We start from the raw sequence: 26,557 nt of genomic DNA, 5'->3' as shown, positions 1-26,557 counted from the left end.
GATGGTCTTGAACTCCTGACCTCGTGATCCGCCCGTCTCGGCCTCCCAAAGTGCTGGGATTACAGGCTTGAGCCACCGCGCCCGGCCAGCCTTAAATACTTTTAAAGAAACATGCCTACACTAATAAAAGTGTGCAAAATCTCAAATTTTGCTACTAAAATAAGTTCCAGGAATATTTCTGTATTAATTTATTTTTCGTATTTATTTATCAAACATATATATATTTACAATTTACCACGAGTCGTTGTCTCTGCTAGTCTTGGCATCCAACACTGAAACATTTAGTATTTTTCCTTTAGCAAGGGATTTGCCATGTAGCACATTCCTTACAAGGTACACCAAATATTTGTTGAATAAAAAAATTATAAATTTCATATCATTTTTGTTTTTTAGAAGAGTATTATAACTCTCCTTCTCCTCTAGAAGGGTTAACAGCCATAGTGCCAGTTGTCTATTGAAGATAAGAATTTATACTTTATCCCCTAGGACCTTATCAGCAGGGAAAATTATTTTGTGTAATTTGGTTATAGCTGCAGAAGGGAGTGCCACAAAAAAACAAGCTGTACAACTCTTCTAGCTTAGGGAAATCAGCCTCCAGATCACCACCAGAATGTTACCAGGCAGTCCAGAAAGAGTTCCTGTGTTACTTTCAGATAAGTTGGTCTCTGCATAATCTCTAGATTGGTGATTCGGAGATTCCAAAATGTTAGAGTGTTGTTTCTGTACTTCTGTTGTACCTATTCCATCTGGTGCTTATGTGCAAAGCATAATAGAGACACTCAAGTCAAATTCTCAATAGACATATTTATCATGTGCCAAATTCCAGACCAAAGTTTTTCTTTACTTGTGTATGTAATTGAAAAATGTAATGCTATTAGGATGGTTAACCAAATTGTGTTTCTCTCTCAATGGATGATGATGATGAAGATAGATAGATAGATAGATAGATAGATAGATAGATAGATAGATAGATAGATAGATAGATAGATGATAGATAGATAGATAGATATATAGACAGATAGATAATCTCTCTGTCTCTTTCTCCAAACATTAAAACTTTACCTTGGATCAAATTTTATAACAGGTTTTTTGTATCTTTTTTTTCTCTACAAGTTCTGAAATGAGTTGAACCACTGTTATGAGCGCTACTAAGAACTTAGTTTGATTCCAAGCAAATTACTTTACTGAATCTTGAAATATTATACCAGATAAAAGATGTTGCTCTTTTTTTAGGGGTATACTCAGAAATACTGCTGGCAAACAAATATTTGCTTTAATATGTTTAAATCAACGGGCTCATTCTCTTTATTTTGCCTTAAGAAGTTTTGATACATATTTCCTGGGGTAGTTATCATAATGTTTAATATTTCACCCAGGATTGCTGGGATTATAGAATATGAGAGAACCAAACAGCCTCTGGATTTTGGAGCTTACTATTTTTCAAGTCACGCATAAGAAAGATGAGTAAAATTTACCCAAATACACAGGGAGGGCAACATTACACACCAGGCCTGTTGGGAGATTGGGAGCAAGGGGAGGGATAGCATTCAGACGAATACCTAATGCATGCAGGGCTTAAAACCTAGATGATGGGTTAATAGGAGCAGCAAACCACCATGGCACATGTATACCTATATAACAAACCTGCACGTTCTCCACATGTAGCCCAGAACTTAAAATAAAATAAAATAATAATAAAAAAAGATTTACCCAAATAAGTTCCTAACGGATTATTATAGCCTTCAGGGATTTTTTGTTAGTTTGTTGTCGTTGTTGTTTTCCAAACCTTACAATTTCATCCCCTCGCTGTTCCAGAAAGCATATCATTATTTGCTTTATTTTATTATATTCTTTTTCATTTTTCATAATGAAGAATACTACTGATTCTTCATTAACTGCTTGGTATGAGGTGTTTTAGAAGAGGCAACATGTAAACTCCTAGAAGGACTAAAGGTGGGATGAGTTGTCTATCAAAGAGCACTTAAGACTTTGAGTGATCCTGGGCCAAAACAGATAGAAGGAGAAGTGAAATTTACTGCTGTAAGGCTGCTTCAATATTAGAATAAGGAGCTATCATTTCCACTTATTGATGAAGAGACTGTATTTTTCTTTATAAAACAAAGAATGGGCACTATTAAATAATTCATTCAGCCTTTCTCTTCTAAAATATTTTTTACTTTTATTAACAGAAGATGAAAACAACTGGTTAAAAGAAAATTTAAGTTGATTTTGGGAGTCAGATTAAGTAATTTAATTTGGTCTTTGATTTTTTTCTGCAAGTCTTAAAGTTTTCTCATTACACATCTATATAATCATCTTGCGGGTTCTTGAAATTTTTTAATATTGAAAAATAAACGTTTAATTTTAGAATTATCCATATATATTTGCCATTTTTCTGTGGGTAAACTATTGTATCTACATTAAAAATGCAAAGAATATCTGTTTTTAAAAACATCTTGGTATATTCCTACTGTATTTCATGGTAATGGCAGTATCAACTACAATTTATTAAGGCTGGTATATTTTTCCTGTCCCTAGCATCTTTTTGGGCTTTCCACTCTTCATCTTCAAGTAAAGCAGTATTTATTACAAGATCAAACAGACAAAGCTTACATCAAGACACTGTTAAGAGTTTTATTAAACTTGTAGGCAAGCTGTGGCTTTTAAGGAGACCTTCTGTAGAAGACAAAGGCCCCTTTCTTCAAGGGTTAGCCTTGAAAGAGATTTTAGAGGCAGTAAAGAACTTATATGGCAGATAATTCTCAGCTAGGCAATGGAATTATTGTCTCATTTTGTCCAATTAGTTCATGAGTGAATTGAGACTCAGCAAAAAGATTAACTTTGTCAAACAAAGGCTTTCAATGACAGCACACATTTCCCCAAATAATCCTATGACTCAATTGTATAACTTTATAGGAGTTTCCTATTTATTTCAAGAAGGAAAAAATGTTAAAGATTTAAATGTAGATCACACTAGGCAGATGGAGAATAAGATCTCAGGAATCCAGAAAAAGGAGGCATGTAAACACACAAGACCTGTTTCTCAGTGTTTGGAGAGGTCATATAATCTCAGAAGATAAACACATTCACAGAGCCTTCCCAGGGCTCCCTGTAAACCAGGATATCTATCCATGAAATTATCTTCTACGGAGTGACAATTTGCAGTTTTTAAGAAAGAGTTTCTAGTTTCAATCACAGGTGCCTCTGGGGTCAGGAACCCACCCCAACTGACCGGCAGCTGGTGGCGGCTACCTCTGCTGGGTGGATTGATCTCAATTCTCACCCGAGAACAAATTCTCACTTTTAATCCGAAAGAACTTCCATTTGTGTACAGGTGGAGAGCTAGCCTCTGTGTCTCTAATCTTTTCTAAAAGGTGGGGCTTAGGCTCCTTGGGATGACAATATCCAGATAAAGTCTACAGAATGAATAACAGTATCACACTCTCAACCCCACACACGCACAAAAGAAGGCTGTGAGGTAATGGTATCAAACAGTTCCACCAAGACAGAACAATTCTTCCCAAGTCACACAAATCACAGACTGGCTTCCAGTTTTCTGAACCCCAAACTAATACTACCTGACAACAGAGACAGAACTACAATAAAACCCAGCTATATAAGTCCTTCCTCACTCTATTATGGTCAAGACTAGAGACTCAGAGTGGTCTGCTCTCCACCCAGAGGTTGATTTTTAGACACTTATAAGCCCATTGTTTCTGTGAAGTGAGCCATGACTGGAATTGGCTGCTGGTTAGTTTTGTCTAGTGACCTCAGTGTGGTTTGTTAACATTCAGGATACAGAGATACATTTTTAGAATTAAGATTCTTGTACTTTTTGCCTACAAAAAAATGTTCCTATACAGGCAGTATAGGAAAATCTCAAATGCTTTTTCTAAACCAGAAATAATATTAAAGATATTTTACATTTTCTATATATTTCAGGGCAGTGGATTATAAAATGGAACAACCAGTCAGAATTGGAGATTTTAAAGGATTTATATTAATTTCACAGAAAACAGCAATACCCTCTGAAATCCAAGCATCTTAAAAAATATGTGGTGAAAGTAGCATTTTCAAAAAAATGCTACTTTGATTGGTAATAGAAGAAAACACAACAACATTCTCACCACTGAATTTCACATGATCTATGTTTCCATATGGGATAGGTGGTATATTAGTTCCTAGATCTGTTTTAACAAAGTACCACAAACATGTTGGCAAAAAACAATAAAAATTTATTTTCTCACAGCTCTAAAGCCTGAAAGTCTGAAATCCAGGTGTCAGCTAGGCCATGTCTTTTTTGAACCTATAAGGAAAGATCCCTCTTTGCCTCTTCTAGCTTTTGGTGGCCCCAGGTATTCTTTGGCTCTTGGCACCAAAGCTCAAATCTCTGCCTCTGTCTTCACATCTTAACTTCTTCCTTCATGTCTCTGCCTCTGTGTCTTCTCTTGTCTTCTTAAAAGGCCACCAGTCATGTTTGATTAAGGATTCACCACACTCTAGTATGACCTTATCTTGGTAAGCTAATTATATCTGCAATAATTATTTTTTCCCCAAATAACCTTACATTCTGAGGTACTAGGGAATAAGACTTCAGCACAATTTTTAGGGGGACACAATTCAACCTATAAAAGTAAGTAAAATTTAATTATTAATTTAATACCATTTTAGAATGGTTTTTCAAAACTAGCTTTAAGATTTACAACAGTGTCCTTTTATTTGTTTTTGTTTTTTATTTCAACTATTTTTCTTTCTGACTCCTTTCAGTAGCGTGGTTAATTAGGAGGACTGGAATTTTCAGGACAGCAGTCTCCTACCTGGTAACAGCAACATCTCTTTGCATTGGTATTTTCAGAAGGTAGGATTAAGACTCAAAATTCTCTTTCTTAGCATCATAAGAAATGATCAGTTTGAAGAAACAAACACCTTTAAAAAATGAAATAAGTAAAAGAGTAAATAATACATTAAGTAATAAAAACATGAGGCATGTACAATTCTACACTGACCTCATCACCACAATCAATCTTGAATAAATCAGATGACTAAACATGGAGATCAAAGTTCGAAGGTAAATATCATTTTTGCTCGATTTTGTCTTCCAACCTTCTTTAAAAAGTCTTATTCTTGAGAATTTCCCCGAAGATATTCAAATCAGGATTGGTGTGGAATTTTACCTAGATTTGTGTTTGTTTTCTTGATTAATTAAGTATGACTTTAGTCTTAAATTAGTCATTAGATTTAATGGGACTGCATACTCTATTTTTTTAGTTGCTCCACGATTTTGTTTGTAAGACAAAAGCAGTGTGGCATTGGCACCATTTATTCAGAATGTGTTCAATTCGGCATGACCTGCATCGGGCTGATACAGGAAGAATATTCATGTTCTTTCCCTCTTTAATGAAGGGTAGTGTTGTAGATGGGCACCCATGAGCAGCGCTGACACAGCCCCTATTACATAGTGATCATCTTTAAGGAGAGGACCAGGAAAATGTTAGACATAGGTACAGATTACCCTGAGACATTAAAAAAGGGGATCCAGTTTTTGCTCTTCTCACAGAATTTCCTTTTGAACTGTATACTGTGGAGGCCCAACGTACAGTCCAGATGAGAGTCTTAGGCTCTCACACAGAGCAAACAAGACACCAGAAACCTTGACAGGACCTGGTTCTACATGATGAAAAGAATTGATGTTGTACTCGTACTTGTAATAGGTTTGTTTGCCTGAAGCACAGCAAATCAATATACCAAGACACCAGGGATTGTAACAGGGAAAGGGTTTAATAATTGTAGGGCAGACAAATGAGGAAGCCTCAAATCTGCCTTCATAAGGAGTTTAGAACTAGGGATTTAAGGAGTTTGGAGTGGGACAAGGTTTGCGGATAGTTGATGGGTCAAATAAAGTAGGGCAGAGTCATGGAAATGAAGAAACTACATTTTCATGGTGAGTTGGTTCCTCTGTGGAGGTCTTCGAACTGGTTCACCTCAGCCCTTCTACTGGAAATCAGGCTGTAAAGTGCCTCAGCTATTCTTAAACAAAAAGCCTTATAATTGTAACATTAGTAATTCTATTCATAGGGACAATGGGGATGCAAATCAATTCTTAAACAAAAGCTTTAAGATTCTTAGATCAGAAACCCTATCTACAGAAACAATGGGGATGCAAGTGATCTGTATGGAGTGCTATGTGGCATTTGGCTACAAGGAAGTGGAGCAAAGTACAACCTGCTTAATGCTTAATTATGACTCTATTTCTGCCTAGAATCCACCATATAATTCTTGTTAACCCTATGAGGATAGTTTCAATATGCAAAGTTTGCTAAGCACCATTCAGAAAAAAATATATAAAATTAGCTTTTGTTTATTGTGACCCATTGTCTCAAGGCAATTTTTTCTTAGAAATCCTTTGATTGTAACAACTAGCTACCGGGAATTTCATATCCACTTACTGAGACTTAAAATTATTTCCCATTTTCCTGTTGCTTTAAACTGAGCTTGTTGTGCCCAGACCGTTTGTTCCCCAAAGAAGACCACCAGAGTCCAGAGTCAAAGCCAAGTGGCAAGGATCTTTACTACAAGTTCAAACTTGGACCCTCCATTTCGCAGCATACAAGAGGGCCCCGAACAATGCGAGTGTTTGCTTTTTATAGCCCGAAAGTTACAGGGGAACAAAGGAATTCTTTTGGTTCCCATGCTTTTAGTAAAACTTCGAACGGCTGTCTCCTTATCGGAGACTTTCCAGGTGGTGTTTGTACTGGGCTCAGGAAGTTTGAGAGATATATGGCGATATGTGGTGGGATGGGATGTGTTTGTACTGGGCTCAGGAAGTTTGAGAGATATATGGCGATATGTGGTGGGATGGGATGTGTTTGTACTGGGCTTGTTTGTTGTTAGCCCGGGGCTGAGGAATGTGCCCGACTCCTTTCAAGCTATTACTTCTCCATCTGTAAGAGACACATTATTTTCTCTCAGTCAAGGTTGTTGGACTTGAGTCTTCTCATGGATTAATATATTAGGTGTCCTCCAAAGAGAAAATAAATTTATGTCACTTTGCTCACACAACATGCCTCCCCCGTACCTGCTGGCTCTTTCTACACTCCTGTACTCGCCAGGGGATTTGCATATTGTCCCCAAGGGAGGACCTTCCCTTGTGAGTCTGAGATAAAAGCTCAGCTCTAACCTTGCCTTGACTGATCAGGACTCCTCAGGTCACCTTCTCACAATGAGGCTCCCTGCTCAGCTCCTGGAGCTGCTGGTGCTCTGGGTCCCTGGGAAGGAGAGAAGGAGATGAGCGAGGAGAATGGGGTGGGAAGGTGAGCTCTGGGGGCCCCTCTATCTCCCATGTGTTAGGTGTGCTCGCCTTATCCTCCAGGATGAGCCATGTGAGGTTTAAATCTGTGAGAGTGAGTAAGATTCTAGAAGAAACAAGGGCCTCTGCTCTGGTGAAGATTCTGACACAGAAAGAGGGTCATGATGTAGGTGGTATCTAGAGACTTCTTTGTGCTTTGCAAATCTCTGTTTTTTTTTGTTTTTTTGTGTGTTTTTTTGAAATTGATACATTTTAAGGTAGAAATCAAAATAAGACAGAAACTGAAAATGACTTATTATGAAATAAATAACAAAAGAAAAACAATGAAAATGTCTCCTAATGTTTGTTTATATCCTTGCATTTTGCTCTCCTAATTTCAGGATCCAGTGGCGATATTGTGATGACCCAGACTCCACTTTCCCTGCCCTTCACCCCTGGAGAGCCGGCCTCCATCTCCTGCAGGTCTAGTCAGAGCCTTGTGGACAGTGATGGAAACACCTATTTGTGCTGGTACTTGCAGAAGCCAGGCCAGTCTCCACGGCTCCTGACCTATAAAGTCTTTTTTTAACCTGTTTTCTGGGGTCCCAGACAGGTTCAGCGGCAGTGGGTCAGAGACAGATTTTACACTGAAGATCAGCAGGGTGTAGGATTTTATTACTGCACGCAAAGTACACAACTTCCACCCACAGTGATACAACCCCGAACAGAAACCTTCCTGCTTGCTCTAGCCCAATTGCTCTTATTTCTTGTTGCCCAAGAAGCAGCTTAGTAGCTTATCTGAGTCTGTGTCAGTGCATGATGCTGCAGAACAGGGAATAATTTCCCATAACCATAAATAAGTGGTGTGCTAGGTGTAGCTGTTGACTTTGGACCATGGGAGCCTCAGCTACAGCTAAGACACCCCTATTTATGCCCATCAGTTGCCGTGGCCCTTACATAAACAGTGCAAGAATAAGGGGATCCAAGTGCCCTCGGAGTAAACAAGCATAAAAGAAAGGAAAGGTGAATAAAAGCCCATGCTAATCCCACTGATTTTACCTATGCTTGTCTATATAATTTAGTCAACTTAACAGCCAGCCTATCGACACAGATTTTTGGCAATACATGTTGAATACATTTTGGGGTTTGGCAATTTTTGCTGTATTTTTAAGCATAAAATATTTAGTAATATTCAGAGATTGGTATTTTTCCACTTTTCCAACTTTCTTTATCTTTTATTTTCTACTTATCTCCCCACTCCACAAAGATAATAGAGATAGCATTCTACACGAACTGCCTTTCAAGGCTGCAGGGAAACTCACTCATATCACTGGGAGGAGACCAGCTGTAGTTTGGATGTTTGTGTCTCCCAGACTTCATGTTGAAATTTTATTCCCAATGTTGGAGGTCGGCCCCAGTGGGAGGTGTTTTGATCACGGGAAAAGATCCCTCATGAATATATCAATACCCTCCCTGGAGGGAGAGGAAGTTCTCATTCTACTAGTTCCTGAGAGAGCTGGTTGTTAAAAAGAGCTGAGCACCTCCACTCTCCTTCTCTTGCTTCCTGTCTGGCCTGATCTTTGCACACACTAGCTCCCCTTTGTTTATCATCATGCGTGGAAGCAGCCTGAGGTTTTCATCAGACACTCAGTCTTCCGGCCAGCAGAATCATGAGCCAAATAAACCTCTTTTCTTTACAAACTACTCAGCCTCGGGTATTCCTTTACAGCAAAACTAAACATACTGTGACAAGACCATAGCATGTCCTGGCATCACCTGCTGCCACTGATGACCTTCAGGGAACTTTATGCCTTTGCCAAGTGACCCTCACTGGCACCAATCACCAGAAGAATGGAAAGCTGCCTGTACTGCATGACTATTATCTTTTGACCAAGTGTGTCAGTCTGTTCTTGTGTTGCTAAGAAGGAATACCTAGGCTAGCTAATTTATAAGGAAAAGAAATGTAATTGGCTCACAGTTCTGTAGGCTGTACAGGAAGCACGGTGCTAGCATCTGCCTCTGGTGAGGCCTCAGGAAGCTTACAATCATGGAGGAAGGTGAGGCGGGAGCAGGTGTATCATATGGCAAGAGCAGGAGCAAGAGAGACAGAAGGGGGAGGACTTGGACTCTTTTAAACAACCAGATCATCTGTGAACTAACTCATTCATGAGGAATCACTCATCACCAAGGGAATGGTGCTAAGCCATTCATGAGGGATCCACCCCTGTGATCCAACACCTCCCACTAGGCCCAACCTCCAACACTGGGGATTACATGTCAACATAAGATTTGCAGGGATCAAACATCCAAACCACAACACCAAGTCAAAGCTCATGAAGTTTCACATATCTACAGTCCATAATAATATTGCATACTGATCCTGTTTTGACTTTCCCTGCTTTCTCATTCCCTCTGAGCAGTTACTCATTCTGCCCATCCACTCTCAGACTTTTGTGAAGTTGCTAATATGTGTTTTTATTTTCAGACTGATGTCTAGAAAATAAAATAAGCACTAGACAGTGCTTATCACTTTCCTATGTTTCTAAGCATAAAAGGTCCTGATTTCTACTTTAATTTTTCTTTTACTAGTATGGCAGGTATGGCAGGTGCCTGAGCTGATTGATTTAATACTTTACTAATATACCCACTTAGTGCTGTAAGTTCAATGCTATGCATTGACTGCTTTCTTACATTCCAGAAATTTTGATATTCCATGTTGTATTTTAGTACAAAATACTTTCTTATTTCATTTTTTTGTTTCTTCTTGATCCAGATTTCTTTTTAGTATTTTGTTAGTCTGTTTTCAAATATTTGGGGATTTTTCTTATGACTTTCTGTTGTGAATTTCAAATATAATTTTCTTGATTTCAAAAATATATTTTGCATAATTTGAATCTATTTAATTTTATCAAAATATCTTGTGGCTCAAAATATTAAAGTGAAACCTAGGAGAGCCAGAGTAATGCCATTTTAAACACAGCTCCATCTTGAGACTAACAAGGCACATTCCTTGCCAGCCATGATCCATGGTCATAAGATGTTCATAGTTGAGGAAACAGCCTAAGGATACCTGCAAGGACACACTTCTACAGCAGTGGAAAGTCCAGATGTCCCAATCCCATAACTGTATGTGCTTTCAAAATAACTATAGGTATGCTTTGATGTATTCACACACTAGAATGTCAAGAATAGTTTCCCTTAAATCAACAGAATAATACATTTTGTCATAATGTCTGCTCATCCGCATGTAGGCACAGCTTAGTTTAGTCTGTACATAGACAACACTCCTATATAAGAAAAACTTAAAATAAAGATGGTGTGCTCCTCTGCTTGCTTTCTGAGGATGCCTTACTCTGTAATGGAGTAGTTTTCAATAAACTATCTCTTCTCACTGCACTTTGTGACTTTCCTTGAATTTCTTCCTGCATGAAATCCAAGAATCCTCTCTTGGAGTTTGGTTCAAAATCCCCTTTTCTGGTAACAATATGGTCTATTTTAGTAAATGTTTTGAAAAGATTATGCAATCTGGTGTGCTAGTGGAGTGTTCTCAAAGCGTCAATTATGTCCAGATGGTTTATTGTGTTGTCCAATTCATCTGCATCTGCACTGGCCTGAGAGGCAGGGCTGCTACAGGCTGAACCTGCTGCAGAGCCCTTTTTTTGGCCCCCGTCCCACTCAAGGCTGGCTGACTCCTGTATCAGTCAGTCAGTGAGCCAGAACAGTATTCCAAGGTACAGAATTTCTTGCCTCCAGAATCCATAAAGGCCTACCAGGTCCTTCCTGCCTTCAAAGACAAAGACACTTATTAGATACAATGGAATGGAATATGCATTCCTCTTCCCGTGAACTCTGTTTATGAAGCACGCTTTACAGCTAGCTTATTCACTGGAGCATCATTTAGTGCCATTTAATGGCAGCTATAGAACCAAGTGCCCAGAAATACCAACTACAGTGAAATACAAGCTGCAGGAAATCAGTCTTGCAACTACAGCCAAATAACTCTAGAACTGTTTCAAGTTCATCCTGATACTTGGAGACATTCTATCAATGAGCACCAGAGTTAGTGAGAGCTATTTCCTCCTAAGAATTAGCTGGGTGGAGCCAAGAAGAAAGCTTATTCACCACCTAGAGATTGACACACATCTTCATCATAAGAATCTCCATTGCATCAGCAGCATATGAATTGTGAAGAGTGACAGGCTGCAGTCACACTGTCTTCCACATTGATTCATAGTATTTCAGAATGTCACCCTTGTAAGCCAGACAACACCAATATTTTATTTTGGTTTCACCAGCACAAAAGATATTTTGTGTCACTTTGCTTACATAAGAAGCCCACTCTTTGATCCCAACTGGATCTTTCTTCACTACTGCACTCACCAGGGGATTTGCATGTTGTACCCTAGGGAAGACCTTCCCCTGTGAACCTGAGATAAAAGCTCATCTCTAACCTTGCTTTGAGTGATCAGGACTCCTCAGCTCACCTTCTCACAATGAGGCTCCCTGCTCAGCTCCTTGGACTGCTGATGCTCTGGGTCCCTGGTAAGCACAGAAGAGAGGAGAATGGGACTGGAGGGTGAGCTTTGGGGATTCTACTGCCTCCCACTTGTGTTCTGTTCACATGTCAGATGCAGATGTCTTGCCCTTCAGCAAAGGGAATTTAATATTTAGACCTGTAAGAACTAAGAACAAGCTACAAGGAAAAAGAATAGTGCACTGTTGAGAACTTCAAAAAGAAAGAGGCCACTTTGTGCCTTTAATTATTGGATCATTTTTGGATACTGGATAAATGTAGTGTATGAATCTAATCAAACACAAAAAAGTAGCCTAACATATACAATAAAGCTAAATTATAAAAATGTCTCACAATGTTTGTATGTAATGTACTTCTCACTGTTATTATTTTAGGATCCAGTGGGGATATTGTGATGATCCAGAATCCACTCTCCCTGCCTGTCCCTCCTGGACAGCCGGCCTCCATCTCCTGCAGGTCTAGTCAGAGCTTCCTGCATAGTGATGAAAGCACCTATTTGGATTGGTACCTGCAGAAGCCAGGCCAGTCTCCATGGCTTCTTATCTACCTAATTTCTCACAAATTCTATGGAGTCCCAAGCGAGTTCAGTGGCAGCAGGTCAGGGACAGGTTTCACACCTAAATTCAGCAAGGTGGAGGCTGAGGATGTTGGAGTTTATTGCTGTGAACAGGGTCTGCAAGGTCCTCACACAGTGGTATAGCTCCAAACACAAACCTTCCTATTTGGGATGGCCCAGCTGTCCACAGGTGTTTGCATGGGAAGCCTGCATGGCAGATTCTGAGTTGGCTTCACAGGTAGATGTTAGATGACTGAAGGGAATAATTTGCAGAAAGAGCCAGATGGTTCTGGCCCCATCACTGTAACAGCCTTATTTCACATGGCTCAAGCAGAAGAATGAAGGTGATCAAAGTGATCTCTGAGCAACTAGACATGACAGAAGAGAGAGCTACCTTGAAAGTACATTCTGATCCTCCCTGAGTTTCCTGCATTTGTCAATGAGATTTAGTCAGCCTAACAGCAAGAAAATTGAGGCATACTCATGGCTACAAAAGTTGGGTAGATGTTAGGATTAGCAGGTTTTATTATATTTTTAACACGATAATATTTGGTAATATTCAGAAATTGGTATTTTCCCACTCTTTAACTTCCTACCTCTCCATTACCAGTTATACCAAACCGCCACTTACATGCCTGTGATTTCACTCTACACAAGCTATACTCAGCGGGAGTGTGGCTCACAGCAATTGGTGAAAATGTTTAGTTTGCAAATATCTAAATAGACTTTGTCATTTCATAGTGGATATAACATTTTATCCCAAAAGTCTTTGATTTGCCTCAACTGCCTTTTGTGAGAGAAAAGGAGAGTTCTTAGAATCACAAGTGGATTTTGAAAATAAAAGTATAAGCCATTTGGTGACAACTGCAGAGGGGAGTGCCCACAAATTTCAGCTGTACAGTACTGATACCTCCAGCTGGGGTAAATCAGCCATCCAACCACAGCCAGAATGTTACTAGGCAGCCCAGAAACAGTTCCAGGGCATTTTCACATAACTTTTAAAAAAATCTTTATACAGTATCTGAGCTGCTTTAGTTAGGAGGATCTAAAATTTGACATTATAATTTTTCATTACTTCTGCTGTGTGTACCTCCGTCTAGTCCTTATGTCAATACAACCCCAGGGTGAAGTCAGGTCAAATTCATGAGAGCCATATTTACCCTGTTCCAAGTTCTGGTTTAAAGATTTGCATTTGCTTATCAAATTGAAGATATCAGTGCTATGAAAATGGATATTCATAAAACACCCCCTCTCCTTCACAAATGTTAACATTGGGGTACATTTCATAACCTATTTCTCATTATCTCTTCTTTTTTGTTGTTGTCTTCTACAATTTCTGGTGGTAGTTGAATTACAGTTATGACCAATACTATGAGTTTGAATCCAAGGCAAATTGCTTTTAACTAATCTTGAAAACTTAGCATTAATCCAGAAACAATGATGTCACTGTTATGTAGGGGCATACTTAGGATTAGCTTTATTGACCAGCAAATATTCAGTTAACTATTTCCATGGAATCAACAAGTTTTTCCTTCTATTTTACTCTAAATAGTTAATTTTTGTATAACAGATTTCCTAGGATATTCTGGTTAGTATAAATTCTCATAGTTTCAAATTTCACCTATGGCTGTTAGGATTCCAGAATATAAGGAAGTCAATCATTCTTTGGGTTGAGAAAATTCCTAATTTATGAGAGCAAGAGTATAAAATAAGAGTAAAATTTGACTAAATTAGTTTTTAGTAAGTTGTTGTAGGCTCTAGTTTTTTGTTAAACTTTATAATTTTATCCCATAACTACTTCCAGGAGTTCGTAAGTTATTTTATTTTATTCTATTTTATTTCTTTTTATTTTATTGCTGATCCTTATTTTTTTTATTTGGCATAAAAAGTGTTATAGAAGAGCCAATATGAACAATTCTAGAATTATAGAAAGATGAGGACTGTTGCTGCTTAAAGACCGCTGAAACAGTGAGCTACCTGCGGCTCCTGCACAAGAAAGATCAAGACGGAGGAGAAGTTTACAACTCTGAGTCCCCTGCTCCCTTAAGGCAGAAAGTCACCATTTCCACTTTCTGATGAAGATATTTTCTCATTATTATCTCATTGTAACTAAGAGTGACCACCAAACACTTCATTTACCTATTGCATCTTACTTTATCTAATGTTTTTGATTGTTGTTCATTGGAAATAAAACAAAGTGGTTAAAACACAATTTTGGTTGATTTCAGAAATTAGTGTAAGGGATATAATTTGGTTCTTGTTTTTTTCTGAAGCTCTTAAAATTTCTTTTTTTAAAGTTTATCTAAGTATTTTATAGATTCTTGAAATTATTTAAACTGGAAGAAAAAACATTGGATTTGAGAATTCTAAGTTGATATTCTCCATTTTCCTGCAAGTAAACTATCTTATCTAAATTAAAAATACAAAAAAATTGTTTACTTTGTCATTTCAGTATATTTATACAAATTCTTATTTCAAAGACAGATGTAACCACAGTTTAAAATGCTATTGTCCTTGATTCTATCTCTAAACTCTTCTTGACTTTTCCACTTTTCATTTGTCTGGCAAATCAAATTTTCTTACAAGGTGGAATAGACAAATCTCACATTTAAAAAAATGAAAATTATTAAACTTCCAAACAAGCTCTGGCTTTTGAGAAAAACTTATTTTCAAGATAGAGGATCCTGTCTTCCAGAGTGAGCCTAGAGCAGAGATCTTAGAGGAAGTTAAAAACTTTTAAGGTGGGGAATGCTCAGGTAGGCAATGGAATTATTGTCTCACTTTATCCAGTTAGTCTGTGGATGAGTCGGGCTCAGCAGAAAGTTTAACATTTACAGATAAAAAGCCTTCATCTCCAACACATGATTCTCAAATTCATTTTTATGGTTCGGTTGAGTGCCTCTGCAGGATTTTTTTAGTATTTACTTTAAGTAAAAGGAAAGAAAAAGAATTTAAACATTTGGATACAAATTCATATTAGGTAGATCAAAAATGGGGTCTTGACGACCCAGAGAAGTCAGACATGTAAACATACTAATGTCTCCCAGTGTTTAGAGAGAATATATAAATTTGGAGGATAAACACGCCCACAGAGCCTTCTCTGAACCTGTAACACAGAATGGTTAGCCATGAATTTTACTTCTTCTGGGTGACAATTTATAGTTATTTAGAAAAGACAACCAGCTTTCATTACAAGTGCCTTGAAGCCAGGAATCCACTCTAGACAATCTGCATTTGGGACTAGGCTAAAAATCTCTGCTGGTTGAGATTTTAAAAACCATTTTATTGAGATAATTGACATACAAAAAAAAAATACTGTACATATTTAATGTACACAGTTTCATGAGTTTGAAGATTAGTACACACCCATGAATCCTTCACCACAATCAATGCTATAAGGAGCCTCCATTTGCGTATGGGAAGGAAACACACACATGGGTATGTATTCTAGTGCAAAGCATTATGGGTTTGGAGAGTTTAGGTTGATACAGTCTGCAGAACAAAGACTACAGGATGTGCAACAGCGATATATAAATGAATCAAAGCTCTGTTTACTGCCCTCGAAGTTGTGTATTGCTAAACTGCAGGTTTATTTTAAAACTACTACCATCAAGTTCAAATTTTACACAACTAATTATTTCAAAAATAGCCCTCAAATTTTATTTTTTTGCCATTTAGACACTGCTTGCTTTGTATATGCCAGGAAACCTCACCTGCTGCCAATAAATAAGGTAAGATCCAGGCAATAAAATCCCCAAACTGCAACTGTCCTCTGGAGCTTTCTGACCCAGGGTGTCCCCATCGTGCTGCTGTGTGACATCACCTAGACACACAAGCCCCCTTCGCCAGCGTCCCTTTCCTCACGTGTTTTCTCATTTCCCTTCCTTTCTGAATAGCAACCTGGCACCTTCACCTCTGCAAAGACTCCTGCTGTGATGGACTTGTCCCTGTGAGCCCCTCAAAGTTTCACCCAATAAATGCGTGTGTTACTGCCACTCTGTGGTCACCTCTTTTTCCTTGATAAGCCCCCAAATCTCCTACAAATAGGATCACACTCCACCCTACCAACACTGAATCCAGCTTAATGGACACAAAAAATTCCACTGCCAAAACTCTTCTTTCCCAAGTCATATATATATAAAATATATATATATCATGTATACATTATATATATGATATATATATATAACTCCTGCACAAGAAAGATCAAGACAGAGGGGAAGTTTACAACCCGGAGTCCCCTGCTCCCTTAAGGCAGAAAGTCACCATTTCCACTTTCTTAATGAAGATATTGTCTCATTATTATTTCGTTATAAGTAAGAGTGACCACCAAACAATTCATTCACCTATTATGTCTTACTTTAATGTTTTTGATTGTTGTTCATTGGAAATAAAACAAAGAAGTTAAAACACAATTCTGGTTGATTTCATGTAATATACATTATTACATATATACACACAAACACACACACACACACACATATATATATAAAATGTGCTTTTACACTTATGGACCCCCAAACAGAATTTGACAAGGAAGTTGAACTACAAGAAAACAGATCTATATAAGTCTGTCCTCATGTAGTTGAATGTGGCCAAGACCGGAGACCCACAGTGGCCTGCTTCCCACCTGGATCTAAACGTAGGCTGTTCTTACAAATTTTATCAATTCTTATTTTTGTCCAGTGTGGAGTGATCCACTTTGCTGCTGTTGTCAACGTTTTGGCATGGTGTATTAATATACAGAAGGGGGAGATTCCCGTTTAGAATTAAGAATATTATACTCCTAGTCTATTGACAGTATGAGAAAATTTCAAAGTCTTTTTCTGATGAAAGAATTCTTACAAAATTTTACGTGTTCTGGATACTTAAGGGCGACAGATTTTGAGATAAAATAACCAATTACAAGGCAGACTTTTTAAAGGTTTATCATTAATTTTTACTGGTAATAGCAATACTCTGAAATTCAAAAAAGATTATTTTGTAAGAATAATATTTTTAATAATTGATTTATAATAAAAGAAAACGTGACAAATCTCACTGTTACTCATTTTCCCACAATTCAAGTTGCTATATTAGATAGTGGAAATAACTAATTATTTTTTAAGAAGTTATATTTTTAAGGAGCTCATTTTTAGAGTAGTTTTGGAAGATGTGGATTCTCGTATCTTTCTCTGACACGGGCAAAACCTCCCCAGTTATCAACATTCCCCACCATAGTGAACCTACATTGACACAACATTATCACCCAGAGTTTAGATTAGGGTTCCTTAGTTTAAATTAGGGTTCACTTATGATGTCGTACATGTTATAGGTTTTGAAAAATGTATACGAGTTGCGGTTCCGGTCCGGCCGCGCCGCAGCCAGCTCTCGGCTCTCAGCCGCAGCGCCCCGCCCCCTCGCTCCGGACCGGCAGGCGGCGGCTGCAGGGCCGGTCCCTGGGCCACATGGCTGAGGGAGACGCAGGCAGCGACCAGAGGCAGAATGAGGAAATTGAAGCAATGGCAGCCATTTATGGCGAGGAATGGTGTGTCATTGACGACTGTGCCAAAATATTTTGTATTAGAATTAGCGACGATATAGATGACCCCAAATGGACGCTTTGCTTGCAGATGATGCTGCCGAATGAATACTCAGGTACAGCTCCACTTATCTACCAGTTGAGTGCTCTTGGCTTAAAGGGCTAGAATGCGCGGATTTATCAAATAGCCTCGAGGAAATACATATACAGAATATTGGTGAAAGTATTCTTTACCTGTGGGTGGAGAAAATAAGAGATGTTCTAATACAAACATCTCAGACGACAGAACCAGGCCCAGATGTAAAGAAGAAAACTGAAGAGGAAGAGGTTGAATGTGAAGATGATCTCATTTTAGCACGTCAGCCAGAAGGTTCGGTTAAAGCACTGGATTTTGATATCAGTGAAACTCGGACAGAAGTAGAAATAGAAGAATTACCTCCGATTGATCATGGCATTCCTATTACAGACCAAAGAAGTACTTTTCAGGCACACTTGGCTCCAGTAGTTTGTCCCAAACAGGTGAAAATGGTTCCTTCCAAATTGTATGAGAATAAGAAAATAGCTAGTGCCACCCACCACATCTCTGCCTACAGAATATATTGTGAGGATAAGCAGACTTTCTTACAGGATTGTGAGGATTATGGGGAAACAGCAGCTGGTGGGCGTCTCTTCATCTCATGGAGATTTTGAATGTGAAGAATGTCATGGTGGTAGTATCACGCTGGTATGGAGGGATTCTGCTAGGACCAGATCGCTTTAAACATATCAACAACTGTGCCAGAAACATACTAGTGGAAAAGAACTACACAAATTCACCTGAGGAGTCATCTAAGGTTTTGGGAAAGAACAAAAAGTAAGAAAAGACAAGTAGAAGAATGAATATTAATACCTGAAACTATAGGAAAGGTTAATTTGCCTATAATCATATATACATTACATAGTCATCAAGGAATATATTGTGCAGAGAGAGTATCCTTGACTGCTCAAGTCAGCCAATTCAGCATGGATACCAACATTAACTTTTCTTCTTTGGTTATATCATCTGCCAAAAATAAAGAACTTATGATCTATTCATGTGTGTTTCAGGCTTATTTGGGAGAACTAATTGGAACTTAATCACCACTTCATCTAATTTTAGGAGGGTAACAGTTGCCCAGGGCGGTACCTGAATTAACTATCCATTTCAGTGCATGTCAAGTGCCTTTGTTAGGTGGAGAAGAAATGTCTCTAGAGGAATATAAATACCTGATTTCTTGTCATCGAGATTCTCGTACTGTTAAATGAATATTGCCTGTTACTGCTCTTTATGGCTTACTGGAATAGCAGCTCATTTAAGATTGATCTTGGAGAGTTTCTTCTTGTGATTTTAGTTCACAAGTATGTCACCTTTCATTTTATAGTGTTCATCATTGATTAACGGATTAAGTGAAAATCCAGGAGTATCCATCTGCAGTTATGTGCTGAGGTGATAATTCATCCAACATATTTGTTAGCATAAATATTATGCCTCAATTTCTGTTGCAAATTGGTGATTGTGAAATTTCAGAAAGTGATTTTCTAGTCTCTGCTTTTTTTGTTTAATTCTTGTAATGTAAGCAATAAATATGGAGTGTCAGTAGTCTCCTTCCACTCCAAAAAAAAAAAAATGTATAATAGGAAATATCCATCTTTGTAGTATCAGACATAACAGTTTCACTGCCCTAAAACTTGTTCACCTCCCCCATTCATCCCCCACCCTCCCAAATCCCTAACTATCACTGATCCTTTCACTGTCTGTATGGTTTTGTCTTTTACAGAATATCATATAGTTGAAATAATATAATATGCAGTCTTTTCAGATTGACTTTTCCACTTAGTGATATGTATTTAAATTTCCTCTGTGTTCTTTCATGGTTTGATAGCTTGTTTATTTTAGGCAATGAATAATATTCCATTCTCTGGATGCTCAATTGTGTTGGATACACAAGAATTGACACTGGAATAAATCAATTAATTTTTTTTTTTTTTTTTTTTTTTTTTTTTTGAGACGGAGTCTAGCTCTGTCGCCCAGGCTGGAGTACAGTGACCGGATCTCGGCTCACTGCAAGCTCTGCCTCCCGGGTTTACGCCATTCTCCTGCCTCAGCCTCCCGAGTAGCTGGGACTACAGGCGCCCGCCACCTCGCCCGGCTAGGTTTTTTTTGTATTTTTTAGTAGAGACGGGGTTTCACCGTGTTAACCAGGATGGTCTCGATCACCTGACCTTGTGATCCGCCCGTCTCGGCCTCCCAAATTAATTAATTTTTAACTACTGAATCAGCCTTTCATACCTGGTATGGATTTCATACCATAAATCCAACTTGGCATACTATATTGTACAGTGTTTTTTATACATTGTTGTAGTCAATTTGCTAATACTTTGTGGAGGATTTTTGCATCTATGTTCATGAGAAATATTTGTAGTTCTATTTTCTTGTAACGTCTTTGCCTGGTTCTGTTAGTAGACTAGTATTTCCATCACAGAATGACTTAGGAAGTATGCCCTTTGCTTCTATCTTGTGAAATAGACTGAGAATTTGAAGAATTTGTGCCTTAAATATTTGATAGAATTCACCATTGAATCCATCTGAATCTGGTGCTTTATTTTTTATAAAGGTTGTTAGTTATTTATTCAATTTATTAAATATGTAAAATATTTGTATGCCACTTTATACTGTCTATTTCTTTTAGTTAGTTTTGGTAGATTCCTTCTTTCAAAGACTTTGTCCATTTCATCAAAGTTATTAAGTTTGGGTCATAGCATTGTTTATAATATTACTATAACATACTTTTAAGCTTCGTGGGATCTGTAGTGATATCCCCTCTTTCAGTTCTGCTATTAGTAATGTGTGTGCTTTCTGTGTTTCCTTAGCTTGGCTTCAGACTTACCAATATTATTTGTATTTTCATAGTATTAGCTTTCAATGTTTTTTTTCTGTTGACTTCCTGTTTTCAATTTTTTTATATCTGCTTTAATATTTATTTCCTTTCTTCTGCCTAATTTAGATTTAATTTGATCTTCTTTTTCTAATTTCATACAGTGAAAGCTTAGATTGCTGATTTTAGATTTTTCTTCTTTCTTATTTATACATTTGATAATATAAATTTCCCTCTCAGCACCTCCTTTTGCTGTATTCCACAAATATTGATGAGTCATGTTTTTATTTCTATTTAGATCAAAATCTTCTAAAATTTCTCCTGAGATTTCTTCTTTGACTCTTTTGTTATTTGGAAGTGTGCTGTTTAATCTCCACATATTTGGGTATTGTCTGCATTTTGGTATTGATTTATATTTTAATCCCATTGTGGTTTGAGAGAAGGCACTGAGTGATTTCTATTTTTTTTTAAATATGTTACTGTGTGTTTTATGACCCAGAATTAAGTCCATCACAGAGAATATTCCATGTGATCTTGAAAAAATATGTGTTTGTACAAAATAGTGTACAGATGGCAATTATACATAGCTCATTGATAGTGTTGTTGAGTTTGACTGTTTTTATGGGTTTTCTGCCCCCTGGATCTATCTACTTATGATAGCGAAGTGTTGAAGCCTTTAACTATAATCATGGGCTCAGCTGTATCTTCTTGTAGTTCTATCAGTTTTTGCCTCATTTATTTTGACAGTCTGTTGTTAAGCTCACATACGTTAAGCATTGCTTTGTCTTCTTGAAGAATTTGCCCCTTTTTCATATGTAAGGTTCTTTCTGTCCATGATCACTTTCCTTGCTTTGAGATCTTCTTTTCTGAAATTAATATAGTTACTTGTGGTTTCTTTTGATTAATATTAGCATGGTATATCTTTCTCCATTCATGTACTTTTCAATCTATATGTGCCTTAATATTATATTTAGATTTCTTATAGACACCATAGAGTTGAATCTTACTTTTTGTTATACTCTAATAATATGTCTTTTAACTTGTACATTTAGACACTTGATGCTCCAACTAATTATTGATGCCTTGGATTAATGTCTACCATATTTTCACTGTTTTCTATTTATTGTCCTTGGGTTTTTTTTTTTCTATTTTTATCTTCTACTTGTTTCTGCCTTTTTATGGTTTTAATTTAGCATCTTATACATTTCTATTTTCTCTCTTTTATTAGCATATTAGATTTTTTCACCACTTTTAGTGTTGTTCTGAAGTTTTCAAGATACATTTACAACTAATCCAAGCCCACTTTCAAATACTCCTATAACATTTCATAGGTCATGTGAGTACCTGATAATAACAAAGTATTCCTAATTTTTTCCATTTGTTGCATTATTGTCATTCATTTCACTTATATGTAAGTATAAGTATGCATATATGTGTATATGTATTTATATATGTAAATGTATACAGCAGCATGCATAATAATCACATTACTATTATTTTGAAAAAAATTTATATCAGTTAAGAATAAGAAAAATATGTTCCTTAATTTTTCCTTCACTTATTTCTTCTTGATGCTCTTCTTTTATGCAAATTCAAATTTCTGACCTATACTATATTCCTTCTCTCAAAAGAACTTTTCTTTTTCTGTTTGTTACAAAGCATGTTTACTGGCAACAAATTTTCCAAATTTTTGTTTGTCTGAGAAAGCCATCATTTATCATTTCCTTTTGAAGGATGATTTCATAGAAAACAGAATCCTAGGTTGGTGGTTTTCTGCTCTCAGCACAAAACACGTCACTCTCCTCTCCTCTTGCTTGCATTGAAGTGAAGAATCCTTCCTGTTTCACAGAAGTTGGATACAATATTTACATTTCCTCCTCTATACAAAAGGTTTGTTTCTCTTATGTTCATGCTCTTTCTCTCTCTCTTTTCAATACTTTTTCTTTGTTTTTGACTTCCTATAGTTTAAAAATTATATGCTCAAGTGTTTTTTGTTTTTGTTTTTGTTTTGTTTCTTTGTTTGTTTTGCTTGTTTGCTTATTTTGGCATTTATACTGCTTGGTGTTTCCTGATCTTCCTGGATCTGTGGTTCGATGTCTGACATTAATTTAGAAATATTTTTAGTCAATACTGTTTCCTTTATCACCCCTCCACCCCGTCCTCCTCCTTTTTCTTCGTGTTCGTTAACCTATTTGCCTTTTGTCCAAGAGTACTTGCTGGCAGCACTTGCAACTACGGTGTTTACCTCAAGAAGAAAGTGAGAATGTGACCAACATTCCACAATGATACTGTGATTGAAGCAGACAACAGAAATGGAAAGAAAACTAAGAAGCCATATGTCATTGTGGACCCTAATGAGAAGATGGGAGCAGTGGACTCAGCTGATTTGATGCTCACTTCTTCAGAAAGCACAAGATTTGGTCTAAGGAAGTATTTCACTACCTTCTAAACATTACAGTGCTGACTGAACCTCTACATCCTGTTCAAGAAGGATAATCCTGAGCACACGATTAGCCATGTAAACTTCAGACTGACATGGATTGAAAAAAATACTGTTAAAGCATCACAAGCCAGGGCAGCAAAGTCTTCCAGGTCACCCTTGCTCTGATGATATCATACCTCTTCACCTGTATGGAATACCTTTCCCCAAGAGCATACCACCAACATCAGGCAAACGAAATCCAACAGGTCGCTGCAAAGTTTGCTGCTTGTACAAAGACAAGCCTAGCGAGACAACCTGAAGAGAAATGTGATATTTTTGTGTGGAATGTGATATTCCACTTTATGTTGTTCTTGAAACATAAATTTTTGAAATTTACCACACAAAAAATTATTAAATACTGATTATCATATACATTTCTGTTATATTAGGATTAGAGACAAGTTCTGTTTAGAAATAATTCCAAGAATAGATTTTATATTTTATTTCACATTGAAAATCAGTCAGATTTGCTTCATCCACAAAGAATGTGTTCATGTAAAATCACATGAATGCCGGTAGAAAAGTGTACTTTTTTTTCTAAAGAGAAAAAGGGTTAAACAATGTAACACCTTTTGTATCCGTCTCACAGTTCTTGGGCCTTTGGTTTTCAGTCTTTGTTCTCTTTTCTTTTCATTTTTGGAGATTTCTGTCAATATACTCTCAAAATCAGACTCTTTTTTTCTCAGCCATACCAAGTCCTTTCTGTTACAGTGTTCTGTTTTGTTTTTTCATCTCTAGCATTTTTTTTTTTTTTTTTTTTGCTTTTTCTTGGGATCTTCATCTTTCAGTTTACATTTCTCCTCTTTTAAAAATTACAACATCCCTGCCATGTCTGGTTTCAACGCTTGCTTGATCTCTTCAAACCGTGTCTTTTTGTCTTTTATTATGCCTTATAATTTTTACTTGATAGCCAGATAAAATATATTGAGTGAAGGGAAGTGCTAGAAATAGGCCTTTAATAATATGGGGGTAAGGTATAGGGGAAGAGAAGCATTCTATACTCCTATGCTTAGGGTTCAGTGCTTTAGTGAGCTTATGTCTGTGGACTGTTAACATCACAAGTGTCTCTGCTTCTTTCTCCACCATGTAGGTGGCACAGGATCTAGAGCTGGATGGGGTTGACTATTTCTCTTTCTCTAGTCAGTTAGACAATAATAAAACTGTATGTAGCATATTAGGCTGGTTAAATAGTTTCTCCCTAGAGTTGAGCTTAAGAACCAGTGCTCTGACTTCCGCCCTATACAATTGTATCATGATTTTTGGTTCAATCAACTTACTGTGCTTCTATTAGTGAGAAAACTATAGTCACCCCAAGAAATGTGAATCATATTTAATATACGAAAAAAATTGCTATATTGTGTATGCTATAGTTCTGTCGTTATTATTGTAGGTTCTCAAACATTGGATTATGTGTTATAAAACACATTTTGCATTTCTGCTTTTACACTTGATATTGTATAATAAACAGATCAATTGTTTGAAATTAACGCTTTCAAAACTTGTATGACTTTTCATAATATGAAAATAGCACAATTTATTTAGCCATCTCTTACTGATAGGCATTCAGATGTTTCCTTAGACAATATGGAGTTTTTATTTCTATAGGCAATTTTCTTAGTAGTAAGTTTGGGTTAACAAGTATACATATTCTAAATTTCACTCCAATAGTGAGCAGAGATTACTGAGGAAAGTCTGTAGAAATCCACATTGCAGCCACCAAAGTAAGGGCTTTTCCATCCCCCTCCATTCCCACCAGCAGAGGGAGGCATAAGGCTTTAAGATTTTGCCAATTATTTCATGGAAAAGGGCAATTCATTTTTTTTCAAGGTTTTCAAGTAATAAAGCTTATGGTTTTTTTTTTTTTACTTTTTGTTTTTACATAGTTACAGGTTCACGGGAAGTTGCAAAGAAATATACAGAAGTCTCATGCATCTTCATTCAATTTCCTCCAATTTTGACATCTTTCATAGTACAATACCAAAGACAGGAAATTAACATTGGTGTCATCCATAGAACTTATTCAGTTTTCACAAGTTACACATGCACACAATTTTTGTTTGTTTATGTGATTGTGTTTATGTGTGTGTAGCTCGATGTGAATGAATCATGTATGTGGCCTTCTATAACCACCACTGTAATCAAGAAACTCAGCTAAATCATCACCACAAGACTCCTGGTGTTACCCTTTTACAGCCACCCTCACCTTCTCTACCCCATCCTTAACCCTTGGCAAACACCACGTAGAAGACATCATACCATAAGTACCATTTCAAGATTGGCTTATTTCGCTGAGTATAATACCCTTGAGGCTCATCAAAGTTGGGTATAGCAATAGTTTATTGCTTTTTATTTCTGAATGTATTCTATGATATGATTACCCCAGTTTATTTAACTGTTTACTTACTGAAAGACATTTGGGTAATTTCCTTATTTAGCTACTATAAATAAAGCTTCTGTGAACATTTGTGTACAAGTTTCTGTATAATAATGTTTTATTTCTCTGAGATAATTGCTCAAGAGTTTATTTGCTAAATTGCTTAAGTCCACTTTCAATTTATTACAACCCTTTAAGAGAGATTTCTTTTCAGATCAAAAACTTCAATTTAGGTGAGGTGTAATTTATTAATTTTTCATTTTATGGATTATTTTTCTAATTTAAATTTGCTTTCTTTATCATTTTGTGAGATGTCTTTGTTATAGTCTATTTTTATTTTTATATGTATTGATTTTCTTCAGTGTATAATTTTATGTTTGACATTGATTTAAAACTTCTACTTAGAAACGTTATATTAGGTTTCTGTTGCTTTCTTTATATATTTATTTTTTGTTTCTTTTAGAATTCCTTTTTCTTCTGGCTTACAAATAGTCTCTTTAAATACCAAGTCAGATATATATTCATATAAATTCTTTGTTATATAATTTTTATAGATGTATCTTTTAATATTTATGTATTTAATAAATATGTAATTCATATATATGTTATGGTGGGGTGTTTTAACATATCTTCACTTGAACATATTGACATTCTGGTCATTATGTTATTACATTTTATTTCATATGTTATTTTATTAAATTCTATAATTAAAACACATCAACTATCCATGTATATTGGGTGCCTGTTTTCTGTCCTTTCTATAATTATCTGTAATTGATTTTTTTGCCCTTTATTCTGAACTTTATTCCTTTACTAAGCTTACCTTATGTGTCTTTGACTCCATTTATTTCTTTACCTGATTATATTTTTTCTATGTTATAATAACTAGTTCTGCTTTACTTTTTAAATCC

General features: G+C 36.7%; 1 protein-coding gene and 1 pseudogene across 13 annotated transcripts in view; both read left to right on the top strand.

The window, feature by feature from the left end:
- Window positions 1-26,557, top strand: part of LOC126934450 (immunoglobulin kappa light chain) — a 246,297-nt gene that overhangs the window by 105,343 nt on the left and 114,397 nt on the right. The window lies entirely within an intron of this gene.
- LOC126934448 (protein IMPACT-like) lies at window positions 17,793-18,753 on the top strand (annotated as a pseudogene).

The sequence above is a fragment of the Macaca thibetana genome, chromosome 13 (genome assembly GCF_024542745.1).
Source record: "Macaca thibetana thibetana isolate TM-01 chromosome 13, ASM2454274v1, whole genome shotgun sequence".
Classification (NCBI taxonomy): Eukaryota; Metazoa; Chordata; class Mammalia; order Primates; family Cercopithecidae; genus Macaca; species Macaca thibetana.
The sequence above is the reverse complement of the archived record's forward strand: the minus strand, read 5'-3'. Positions and strand labels throughout refer to the sequence as shown.